This window comes from Microcaecilia unicolor, chromosome 2 (assembly GCF_901765095.1).
Source record: "Microcaecilia unicolor chromosome 2, aMicUni1.1, whole genome shotgun sequence".
NCBI lineage: Eukaryota > Metazoa > Chordata > Amphibia > Gymnophiona > Siphonopidae > Microcaecilia > Microcaecilia unicolor.
The window spans coordinates 221514618-221527394 of record NC_044032.1 but is presented as its reverse complement, the minus strand read 5'-3'; positions in this window follow the sequence as shown (position 1 = coordinate 221527394).

Below are 12777 nucleotides of genomic sequence, written 5' to 3'. Positions count from 1 at the left end.
GTTCCAATGTTTATAGATAATGTTGGTAATCTTCGGAGATAAAGATGTATACTGCATAATGCAAGGAGTGTTTCGTTTTTCAATTCTTTGTTGTTTAGGTTCTAATAAGAACTCTCTATGATTAAAGAGGGCTCTCTTGTATGCATGTTTAACTATACGTTTTGGATAACCTCTCTCATATAGTTTCTCTTTTAATTGTATGGTTGATTTTTTATATTTCTCCGAGGAATCACATATACGCCTATAGCGCAAAAACTGAGCAAATGGGAGATTATTGCGAATATGAATCGGATGCATACTGTCTTAATAAGTATAATAAGTTGCTTGCAAAATATTGGTTTGCTAGTCTCTGTTGAGTAATAATAGCATAAAGAAGACATACTATACAGTAAGCAACTATTTGTACTGTATTATTTACTGTTGTTGATTTATAATTCATATTGTACATCTCTTTGCCTATTTTGTTCTATTTTCTATTTGTGGCCCTATTCGGAGCATAGGTAGCATACAGAGTGCATTTCAAACTCTGATCTTTAAAGCCCTTAAAGGAAATGGTGCCGAGTACTTGAAGAACAAGATGCCCCTCTACATATCTTCAAGGACACTAAGGTCCTCCCAACGAGTATCCCCAACTACACTCTCTCCAAAGGAGATTACACGATGTGATACCCACAAGTGAGCCTTCTCCAGAGTATCCCCCACACTCTGGAATGCACTCCCTGAAAGGCTCTGCTTAACACAAGACTACCTCTACTTCAGGAAGCAGGTGAAAGCTTGGATCTTCAACCAGGCCTTTAATGGAAGAAGCAACTAACATTTTAGTCTCACTTACACAGACAAGGAGTGACACGGGCTGCACATACTGCAGCAGACCATGTTTATCCACTCCTACCCTAGCTGAGCTAACATTGAATCATTTCTCTGACCTCATGTGCAACTTTCTTCAAATTAGTCACCTTATTTTCTAAATCCTCTTACCTATCTATATGTTCCATCATTGCTTATACCCTACACTGTCAATTAAAATATTCTATTACGTATTATGTTGATATTGTAAGCAGTATACTATGCCATACTTTGTATTGTTGTTTGAATATTTTTACTGCTGCAATTGTCTAGTTTGATTTATTCTTACTGTACACCACCTTGAGTGAATTCCTTCAAAAAGGCAATAAATAAATCCTAATAAATAAATAAATAATTTAGGAAATGTGGCACATATTCACATGCAGCCTTAATGCACAAAACAGTACCTGCCATTCCAGACTCTTAATTTGTCCCTGCTCCACAGCAACAAATGTGCACTGAAGCTCATGATGACCCCATTGCCCAGAGAGACATGACGTTATCAGCTACAGTTTAATCTAAAGCAAGAAATAGCTCATGTCAACAATTTCATGTACCCTCAATTCATTTTGCTTATATGTAGTGTTGCATAGTGCACTGACGTCTCTTTGATTAGCTTAGAGGAAATGTTTAGCCTGGCAATAGGACAGTGGAAAAATAATCTACCATGTATCTGTCAGAAAAATGCTTTCAAGGACTGTAGGGAACAAATACAAAAAAATAATAGAGCAAAGGTTTTATTCTCTACTACCTAGAACAGTGGGACAGGGGCTTCTGATGTTAAAACTGAAAATGAATTGCAAAATAAAGCAAGAAAAAAAAATATAGGATGATACAAAAAGGCAATTATTATATGTATGTGTGTGTGTGTGTGTGTGAAGGGGGGGAGTAGCACGGCCATCTCAAGGGATAGTGGTGCCCTGAGCCTACTTGCTTTGGTGGTGCCCCCCACCCCCATAGCATCGCTTCTGTCACCCCCTCCCTCCTCCCCGTGGGGTTTGGAATCTTTCTCTTTTGTGGGCTATCAAAGGCAGCTTGTCGTGCTGCTGCTGCTGTTCCCTCCAGCAACCAACAAACTTTACAAGATGGCAGGGGAGTGAGAGAAGTGAGGGAACAGTGTGAGACTGGCAGGGAGAGGGAAGAGAGAAGGGGAGAGACTGTACCAAGGTAGAGGGCAGGGGGAGAAAAGGCTTAACCTGTAGAGCAAGTGAGATCAAAGGCTGGGTATTTTGGTGCCCTTAGTTGCTGGAGCCCTGAGCCAGAGCCTCACCTGGTCCAATGGATAAAGCAGCCTTGAGAAGGGGGGGGGGGAGGAAGGGAGGGAGGATAATTTTCTAACATGTTGTCTATGTGTCAAGCAAAGTAGGTGCCTAATTCAATTCTATTTTATAAAGACACACAAGTGCTCATGTGTCATTAGAAGATACTAGGGATAACCCGGTTGAAATCACAGCTAGATTGAAGCCAGGGACATTTCCTCTAGGTTCAGGAACTGGTATAAATGTACTGTACTTGCCAGGTGGCTCACGTTTTATAAAAAATGTATATACTTTGCAACTCTGCCAGCACGACACACCAACTCTGCCCAGAAAATGCCCACATGCACATGGGACCAATTCTGTAACGACACCACAGTTTAGGTGCCCAATTTATGTGGGCTATAAGCCAGTTACATGCATAGTTGCTACTAGCGTAATTCGGCATTAAGGCATCTACATTGAAGCATGCATATGCACACCTAAATGCACTTCTTAGGCACATAACTTACATAAGTGGAAGTCACACCCATACCTTGCCTATGCTCCTACCCCTGTGCAAGTGTGCTAAAGGTATGGAATATTCTAATACTTACATAACTGTAGCATGTGTATGTGTTAGTAATTCTGTAACTTATGAGTGCAACCAGAGAATGAGGGGGATTACATAAAAGAACATGCTAGTTTGTCACTGTGTACTTTTATATATATGGCACAAACAAATGGCACAAACCCCCCGCGTTTAGCGCTATTCTATAAACCTCTACAGTTAGGCATGGTTTACAGAATATGTATAATGGCCATCCCATGACTAAGGGGGTCTTTCACTAAGTGGCGATAAGCCCAACGCGGGCTTACCGCTCACTAAACCAGAAATATCACCGGGCTACTGCAGCAGCCCAGCGGTAGTTCTCACCCCCAGCACACTCTATTTCTGGTGTTTACCTGGCGGCATTCAGGCAGTGCCATGCGCTGCCTGGTTACTGCTGAGCCTTTCCACCACCTCAATGTGTGGCAGTAAGTGCCCCCCCTCCCAAAAACCCAGCCGTGTACCCACTGCGGTAACAGGAGGCTGAAAACATGTGCTGATGTCAGCACAGGCCGCCTTTTACCGCAGCTTAGTAAAAGGACCCCTAAAATTTAGGTGCAGCCATTTATACCAACTAAAATCTGGTGTAAATGCCCACGTCTTATTTATTTAGATTTTGCTCACACCTTTTTCAGTAGTAGCTCAAGATGAGTTACATTCAGGTACACTGGATATTTCTCAGTCCCAGGAGGGCTCACAATCTAAGTTTGTAACTGAGGCAATGGAGGGTTACGTGACTTGCCCAAGATCACAAGGAGCAGCAGTGGGATTTGAACTGGCCACCTCTGGTTTACAAGACCGGTGCTCTCTAACCACTAGGCCACTTCTCCACTTGGGCATATTCTGTAACAGTGCATGTAATTTTCAGGAACGCCCATGACCTGCCCATGCCCCTCCCATGCCCTCGCCCATTTTTGTGAGTCACACATTAGAATTTATGTGTACCACTTTGCAGACTACGTTTAGAAGGTTTCATGCATAAATTCTAATTAGTGCCAATTAAAGCCAATAATTGCTCAATAGTGGCCAATTTTCAGCGCTGATTAGCTTGTCAAACAATTAGGTTGTGCGTGCAAATCTCCATACCCCTCATTCTATATCATTTGCACATTTAAATGATAGAACACTAGTGCTTATGTGGGTAACTGTACATGTAATGGCCTCGATTTTGTAAATGGCATCCAAACTTGTGCACCAAAAAAATGAATGCTAAGCATTATTCTATAAATGGTGCTCTGAGTTGGGCGCTGTTTATAGAATAGCGCATAGTGCCAGGATCCACACCCAGCGTTTGGCGTGAGGATTTACACCAACTGAAATCTAGTGTAAATCCTCATGTGTAAATTAGGCAAGGATCCCCCAAATTCTATAATAGTGCACACGTCTTTAGTGAATGCCCCTGACCCACCCATGCTCCACCCACAGCCACACCCCTTTCCAATTGCATGCTAAAAGATTTACACATGCATCTTTGTAGAATAGCGCTTAGCAAGATGCACATGTAAATCCAAATGGTTGCCAATTAACACCAATAATGGTTAGCGCCCAATTATTGGCACTAATTGGCTCATTTACTCTATGTAAAGTTGGCTTGTGCAATTTTGAGTGTCATATACAGAATCTGGTGGTGGGGGGGGGGGGGGGGAATGCATGTAAGTTCTTAGCAGTGGTCTATAAATGGCATGTGCAATTCACTTACCCCCGGATTCTACATAGTGCAACTTAAGTAGCACACACTAATACAGTCATATTCTGGATTTGCATGGGCAACTTAATTAGTTAACAAGCCAGTTCCTTGTGACTTTGGGCAAGTCACTTAACCCTCCATTGCCTGCTGCATTGAGCCTGCCATGAGTGGGAAAGCGCGGGGTACAAATGTAACAAAAAAAAAAAAATCAGCACTGATAATTGCAAATTAACAGGCAATTGACACTAATTGACAATAATTAGAATTTACGCGCACAACTGACTAAGCGTATTCTATAATGTGATGTGCGTAAATTCCAAGTCAGCTGAAAAGGGGGCATGGGCATGGGCGTTTCTAAAATCCTTGCGCATTGTTGTAGAATACACCTGCTCCATGAGTAATTTAGGTGTCAGCATTTACACCAAGTAAAACATAAATGGCCTGGGCCATATTCTATAACTAGGCGTGTAAATTTTAGAACACCCATGAAATGCCCATTTCCCCACCCATAACCATCCCCTTAATGCCTGCACGTGTTAGAAGTTCAGCGCACTTCATTACAGAATACACTTAGCGAGCTGTACGCATAAATTCTAATCAGTGCCAATTAGCACTCATTAGCTTGTTAAATTATGCACCAATTTCAGTGCCGATCTTTAGGCACACTATCCAGCTCATTTTCGAAAGTGATCGCCGGCCATCTCCCAACATAAATCGGGAGATGGCCGGCGATCTCCTGAAACTGGTCAAATCGGTATAATCGAAAGCCAATTTTTTGACACCCTCGCCGGTTTCCTGTCGTGGAGCTGGCGAAAGTTCAAGGGGGCGTGCCGGCACTGTACCGAAGGTGGGACATGGGTGTGTTTAAGAGATGGCCGGCTTCGCCCGATAATGGAAAAAATAAAACCGGCGATGACGAGCATTTCACCGGTTTCACTTGGTCCCTTTTTATTCATGACCAAGCCTCAAAAAGGTACCCCAACTGACCAGCTGACCACTGCACAGAATCGGGGATGACCTCCCCTTATTCCCCCAGTGGTTACCAACCCCCTCCCACCCTAAAAAAACAAACTTTACAACATTTTTTTGCCGGCCTCAAAATGTTATACCCAGCTCTATGACTAAAAATATGCAAGTCCCTGGAGCAGTTTTTAGTGGGTGCAGTGCACTTCAGGCAGGCAGACCCAGGCCCATCCCCCCCTACTTGTTACACTTGTGGTGGTAAATGTGAGCCCTTCTAAACCCCCCCAAAACCCACTGTACCCACATGTAGGTGCCCCCCTGCACCCCTTAGGGCTATGGTAGTGGTGTAGAGTTGTGGAGAGTGGGATTTGGGGGGCTCAGCACCCAAGGGAAGGGAGCTATGCACCTGGGAGCTATTTTTATTTTATTTTTTAGAAGTGCCCCCTAGGGTGCCTGGTTGGTGTCCTGGCATGTGAGGGGAGCCAGTGCACTACAAATGCTGGCTCCTCCCACGACCAAATGCCTTGGATTTGGCCGGGTTTGGGGGTAAAGGACCTAAGAGTGCTCAACTGGAAGTTACCAGGCAGAGTGCCTTTTACTTTCTATCTCCTTGTACATAGAATAATCTCCCTTTGTCTATTTGCAGTGAGCTTGCCTTTAAAAAAATTTAAAGCAGCCTTAAAAACATGGTTATTTCATCAGGCATTTGATAATAAGTAGGCTCAGGGTCTCACTCAGTGGTCACTGTTGAATTTAATTTTATGTTATCATTTTTAATTTTGTAAGGGTTACTGGTATTAACTTATATACCCTGTCTACTCTTTGCTTTTCTCGCTCTACACTGTTGTTAGTGTGATTTAATGCTCTATACATCATGATTCCCCCTCAATTAAAGTGGTAATGTGCACAGTGGCGTAGCGAGGTCGGCACGGGTGCAGCACGGTGCACCCCCCCGGTGCGCATTCTTACCACTGGCGCTCCGCCCCAAGTGCACGGTGTCGCTGGGATCTGGTCGGCTCTGCTGGTTCCCTGCTTTCTGTGCCCCGGAACAGGAAGCAACCTGTTCTAGGGCAGAGACAGCAGGGAACCAGCGGAGCCGACCCCCCCCCCCCCCCCCCCCCCAGCGGCGTGCACCCGGGGCAGACCACCCCACCGCCCCCCTTCCTACGCCACTGAGTGTGCATTAACATAACAAACATATTTCTTCTACCTTTTCTTCCTTTTAATCAGGGCTTTTTTTGTGGAGGTACTTGGAGGTACTGAGTACCGGCACCTTTTCCATTGTCTGGTAAAATTGACCCAAGGACCCCAAGTTTTAATGAAAGAGCTCAGGCTCTACACACCAATTCTGCCTTGTCATAGGTTCTGTGACTGGTTGCAGGGGGCCTGGCTATTGTGGGGTGGATCCCTCAGTGATCACCCCAGCCTTGAAGGGTGGCCTAGCATTTGAGTACTGGCACCTTTTTTGCTAGAAAAGATGCACTGCTTTTACTTATATATACACCACCCTAAAACTTGTGTACTAATGTAGAGGGGCATTTTGGATAGTGCGTCTAATTAGGACTTTGGATGTTTTGTGCTAAATGTACCAAATCTGAATAGGAAATATACCCATTCTCAAAAAAAGAAAAATGTCTTTTTTTTTTTTTCAAAAATACCATGTTGAACAAGGTTTTGTGCGTTTATCTTTTTAGGTCATTTTGGGGGGAAAAAAACAATGCACAAGTTAAAAACACACAAAATCAAGTCTTGGGATATAGGAGGGGCCAGCATTTTTAGCAGACTGGTCCTCCACACATCCCAGGAGAGCACTGGGGCACCCTAGGGGGCACTGCTGTGGACTTCATATAAATGCTCCCAGGTACAGGCTCACCATTGCTCCCTTATCTGTTGAGCCCACCAAAACCACTACCCCCAACTGTACACCACTACAATAGCCCTTATGGGTGAAGGAGGCACTTATATGTGGGTATGGTGGGTTTCTGGTGAGTTTGGATTGCTCATAGTTTTCACCACAAGTGTAACAGGTATGAGGAGGTATGGGGCCAGGATCCACTTGTCTATAGTGCACTGCACCCACCACTAGACTACTCCAGGGGTCCTGCAGGCTGCTCTAATGAACCTGGCTACAACATCTGAGGCTGTCATAGAGGCTGGTGAGTACTACTTTTATTCACATTTTTTGGGGGTGGGAGGGGGGTCATCCTTGAATCCCTCCAGTGGTCATTTAAGGCACCTTTTGTGTCTTATTCATTAGAAAAACAAGTCTAGACCAAAACATTGATGTTTTCACCCTAGACATTTTTGTTTTATTTTCTACTGTGGAGGCATTCCCGGTGTACAGAATTATATTGAACAAAACCTTAATATAAAAAAATATATTATATGGACAATACTACCTATAACAAATTATTGAAAGTGTGAAAAATGCTCAGTTCAACAAGACTGACTGAACCATCATTGCACTAATCAGGTTCTCACCAAGGCATCCTGTTACCACAGAATAGAAAAAGGACAGGACAAACCCCATTTTCAATTATGATTTTACAAAGTATTAAAATACAGCAAAAATAGAAAACCTCAACTTATCTCATCGTCCTGATCAGTGTCAATTAATCTTATAGTGATGATGTATCTTTGGCTAAGTAGCTTTAGACAGCTTTATGGCTCTGTAATGGACTCCTGCAGTCCTGTTCCCCTTTTTCTATTCTGTGGAAACAGGATGCCTTGGTTAGAACCTGATTAGTGCAATGATGGTTCTTCTTCAGCAGCCAGTCTTGTTCGACAGGTGACTGCATATTGAACTGAGCAATCTTCACACTGTTAATAATTTGTTAGAGGTAATATAGTCTCTATATATTGTCAAATAGGTGCAGTCTTGGGGGTATGTTTACTAAGGTGCGTTAGTGTTTCTAATGCGCCTGTAAAATTAAGGCACGTTAAACGTTAACGTGCCTATACATTTCTATGTTACCTCTACAAGGGTTAAATATTCCTTAAAAGTCTCATATATATCAATTTACTTATCACACAGGACTATTAATAATTTAAATCTATTTCACTTATTGATATTTTGCACACAACAATCTCATAAATGCTAATTGTTTTCACATTTATTATTTGACAAATCTTACCATACCAACATTCAGAGGGGGTTAACATTGAAACCAACTATTTCATAAACCAACTGAACATGAACAGTAACCATATGTTGTTTCTTGTATTATCCTTTATAGTCTTCAAAGTCCAAATATATTGGTAAAAACCATCTTACTCAGTCCATGAAAAGATGTCTAACACAATGGCCACTTAACTTGTCTACACTTTAATATGTTCATTCAATATTCAGTTGAGACTCCAAACTTGATTTATCTTAGCCACGATATCAATCCAGTAATCACTCTAGCATATTGGAAAAACTTGATATTCCAAAGTTATCGTTCCACAACATTCTCAATCACAAACAATATTGCATTTAGATTTGAAAATTATTTGCCTTTTCTGAAACTGAGGTCGAGCTATATTCAAATCTCTCTCTCTCAATCTTTACCTGTCTCACTCTTTTCCTGTCTCTCTCTTTCTCTCCCTACCAAGCAGCATCTCTTCTCTATCTCCGTCTCTCCATCTCTCTCTCAACCAAGCAGTAACTCTTCTCTGTTTCTATCATTTTTCCCAAACTTCTTTGTCTCTCCCTTCCCCCGATATGTAACATCTCCTCTCTTCCCCCTTTCCCTTCCCTGGCATCCAGGATCTCCTCTCCCTTCCCCTATCCTCTGCCTCTTTAACCCCACCACCGAGCATCTCCCTTTTTCTTTCCCCCACCATCCAGCATTGCCCCTCTGTCTTTTCCCCCGTCTTTCCTCCCATCCCCTACCATCTAGTATCTTTTCCCCTCATCCTACCATCTAGAATTGTCCCATCTCTCTGTTTCTCCCCTCCCCCCAAACAACTCCTGGTCACTCAGCCATTAGCCAGCACCTCAGCTGAGCTACTGCCCTCCTGAGTTTGTGGCAGCGACAACCAATAAAAATCTCAACCTTCCCTTTCCTGCAGTCCACTCACTTGCTTGCATGCTGCCTCCCCAAAGCAAAGGCTGCAAACAAATAGAAACACTGCATGAGTCCATATCCCAATATGCACTGTTGCCGGGTCTGTTGCCCCTATGATGTAATTCTTGTGTAGAGGGGTAGGGGCAACTGGTGGCAGCAGTATATTCAGGGATAGGGCCCTGTGCAGGTTTTCTATTTGTTTGCAGCCTTCTATTGGGGGATGCATTGGGCAAGCAAGTGGATAGCAGGGAAGGGAAAGTCACAGTACATAGGTACCATTTTCACTTAAAATCTGTTTGGGTGAGTGGCTGCTTCCTTTGCACTCCCCTTGTTATGCCTCTGACAGTCATGTAACTCTTGCTTATTGCCCAGAGGAATGAAAGCTTTATGACAGTGCTTCTGAGCCTGTGCAGGGGTTTGCCACGTCCATATTTCATCTTCAGGACTTTGAAGTTACCCACAAACCATGTGATACCTCTCCCCCCATATATGCACAATCTCTAATCTACAGCTATGTGGAAAGATGGGATTGATGTCAGCATACACTGAATTGCACTCAGATACATGACGGCTCTCTTACATAGTCGGAAATATGGTAAAACATTCTGAGGGTAATTTTATAATGGGGCATGTAGATTAATAGAGTAGGAAGGCACTTTTTTTTTTTTTTTTTTTTTAAAAGAGTATTTTATAAATACACAAATGTCCTTTTAGTTTACTTTAATCATACATTTGTTATGCTACCCTTAGTCCAAGGGATTCAGAGCAGTTCACAAGTATTTATTAAAAAATAAAATTTTAAAAACCCCTCTAAAACAGAAAAGAAGTTACACTAAGCAATAAAAAAGGAATGCAGAAGGATTCAAAACAGCCTACAAGGACATTGTGAGAATATAAACATAGAACAGAAAAAGGAGATAAAGATTGTCATGTTATGTCCTAGAAAGGCTTGCTAACTGCAATAGGATAAGATGACTTTATAAATAAAAAGGGATACAAGTAAAAAAGAAAAAGAGAGAGAGAAAAAAAGAACTGGTGGATAAGAAGCAATATGTTAAGTTTTTGCACTTACTGCACCTTAGCTACAAAAGTTAATATCAAAGCTTGTGCAGTAAATGCAGGGGATCAGCCCAGCATCTGCCCTGCATTTAAAGCAAAGGGCAGACACTTACCACATAGGTCTGAGTTTTATGCCTTGGCCTGGGCTGTAATGCAGGTGTACTGGCACCATCAGCCCACACATGGAAGGCAGTGCTGTAGTGGCAGTTGCAGCTCCTCCCATTTCCTTTCTGCCCCTTGCCACTTCCCTCCTTCCTGTTTTCCCTCCTCCCCTCCCCCCCCCCCAGCACTTCAGAACCTATGCCCCTGGACAGCTCACTTTGAAGTACAACATCTCCACTGGCATAGCCTGACCCTTCCCCGAGTCCATCCTCTTCTCAAGACTCACCTGGGATTTCCTGGTAGTCTAGCAGCACAAGTGTGAGCATGCCTCCTCTGCTCCTACCCTGTAAGTTTCAAAATAACTTACAGAGCCCTGCCTATGTCCCGCCCATGTTCTTCCTTTGCGCATGCTTCCCTTGCAAACACTTGCTATGCAAGTTACACAGATATTTGTAGAATAGCACTTAGACAGAATTTTTATATTTACATGCACATTGAGAAGAATAATCCAAATCATAATTACCTGATGCTAGGATCCACCTTGGGGATCAGCACCCAAGAAAAAGATTTAGGTGTTGTAGACAATACGCTGAAATCTTCCCCCCAGTGTATGCTGGCTGCCAAAAGCAAACAGGATGCTGGCAATTATTAGGAGCAGGATAGTAAATAAGACCAAGAATACAATAATGCCTCTGTATCGCTCCATGCAGTGGCGTAGCCAAGGGTGGGCCTAGGTGGGCCCAGGCCCACGCCCACCCAGTAGCAGCACACTTATGATATGGCTGGCAGAGATTCCCAAGTCCCACCAGCTGAAAACTCCCAACAACTGTTCCTCCTGCATACCTTGTAAATAGCAGATCTTCGCCTGCAGCAAGCACTGACTGATACATATTGTTCGCACCGCCCCCACAGCCTTCCTTCTGATGTACTCCTGCCTATGTGGAAACAGGAAGTTGCATTACTGGGAAGGCTGTGGAGCCAACATGAGCAGCGTGCATTAATCGCTGCTCGCTGCTGGTGAAAATCTGCTATTTAAAAGAAGCGAGAGAGGGGATGTTTGAGAGACCATATGGCATGCAGGAGAGACCAAATCACCTGTGGGATGGTGCGGGGTTCTGCCCACCCATCTTGGGCCCAGGCCCACCCAAAATTGGGTGTCTGGCTACGCCCCTGGTTACTGCTATAAAAAAAAGCCAAAAAGATACAATACATACACAATGTTTCAAGTGAAATACTTTCAACTATAGAATTCAGAGCCTCAAGTGAGCTTTCAGCAGCAGGGTTAAAGCTACTTTGAGATCTCACACACTAGGCTTAATGAACAGAAATTGGTTGTATCTAGATCAATGTTAGATTAGATTTTCACTGCAGCTGATACAATTACATAAGGCAATGTTTCTCAAGCTGATTCTGAGGCATCCCCTGGCTGTCAGGATACCACAACAAAAATACATGGTATGCAGAAACTTGAATGCAGTGAGAACAGTGAATGCCACTCATGTTTATTCATTGTGGATATCCTGAAAACTGGTATATTCCAGCACTTACTTGATGCAAAGGGTATTCAAGTAGATTGAAAAGCCTTACAACCCTTCTGTTTCACAAAGACAGCAAGAAAGTCTCCTCCATTTGCAAGCCTGTGATCACCTAGTAAATTCCTTCTGAGAAGCCAGACGTACATGGAACAACTTGAGATACCACAAAAGTATTTTCTTTATTCTCAAATGAAAGGGGATGGATTTGATATACCATTTTTTTATGTCTACAATCAAAGCAGTTTACATATTACATACAGGTACTTATTTTGTATATGGGGCAATGGAGGATTAAGTGACTTGCCCAGAGTCACAAAGAGCTGCAGTGGGAATCAAACCAGTTCCTTAGGCTGCTGTACTAACTATTAGGTGGCTACTTCACTCCAGCCTATAAATAAAAGACTGCATGTTGGTATGAAGCAAAATTTCTTGGTTCTGCAATTTGTGTTGGGATAGCACCTAATGTCATGATGGGTAAATCAGATGGCAAAACCCAAAGCTGTCTAAGACAAGAAAACTGAAAATCATTTAAACCCCCCTCCCCCAGTCTTGAGTTTTTTTTTATTTTTATTATATATATATATATATATATATATATATATATATATATATATACACGTGCTGACTCAGGAAAAATTATTAACCTTGTCGTTGGTGAACAGGAATTAAAGCAATAATTTTCTATTTACCC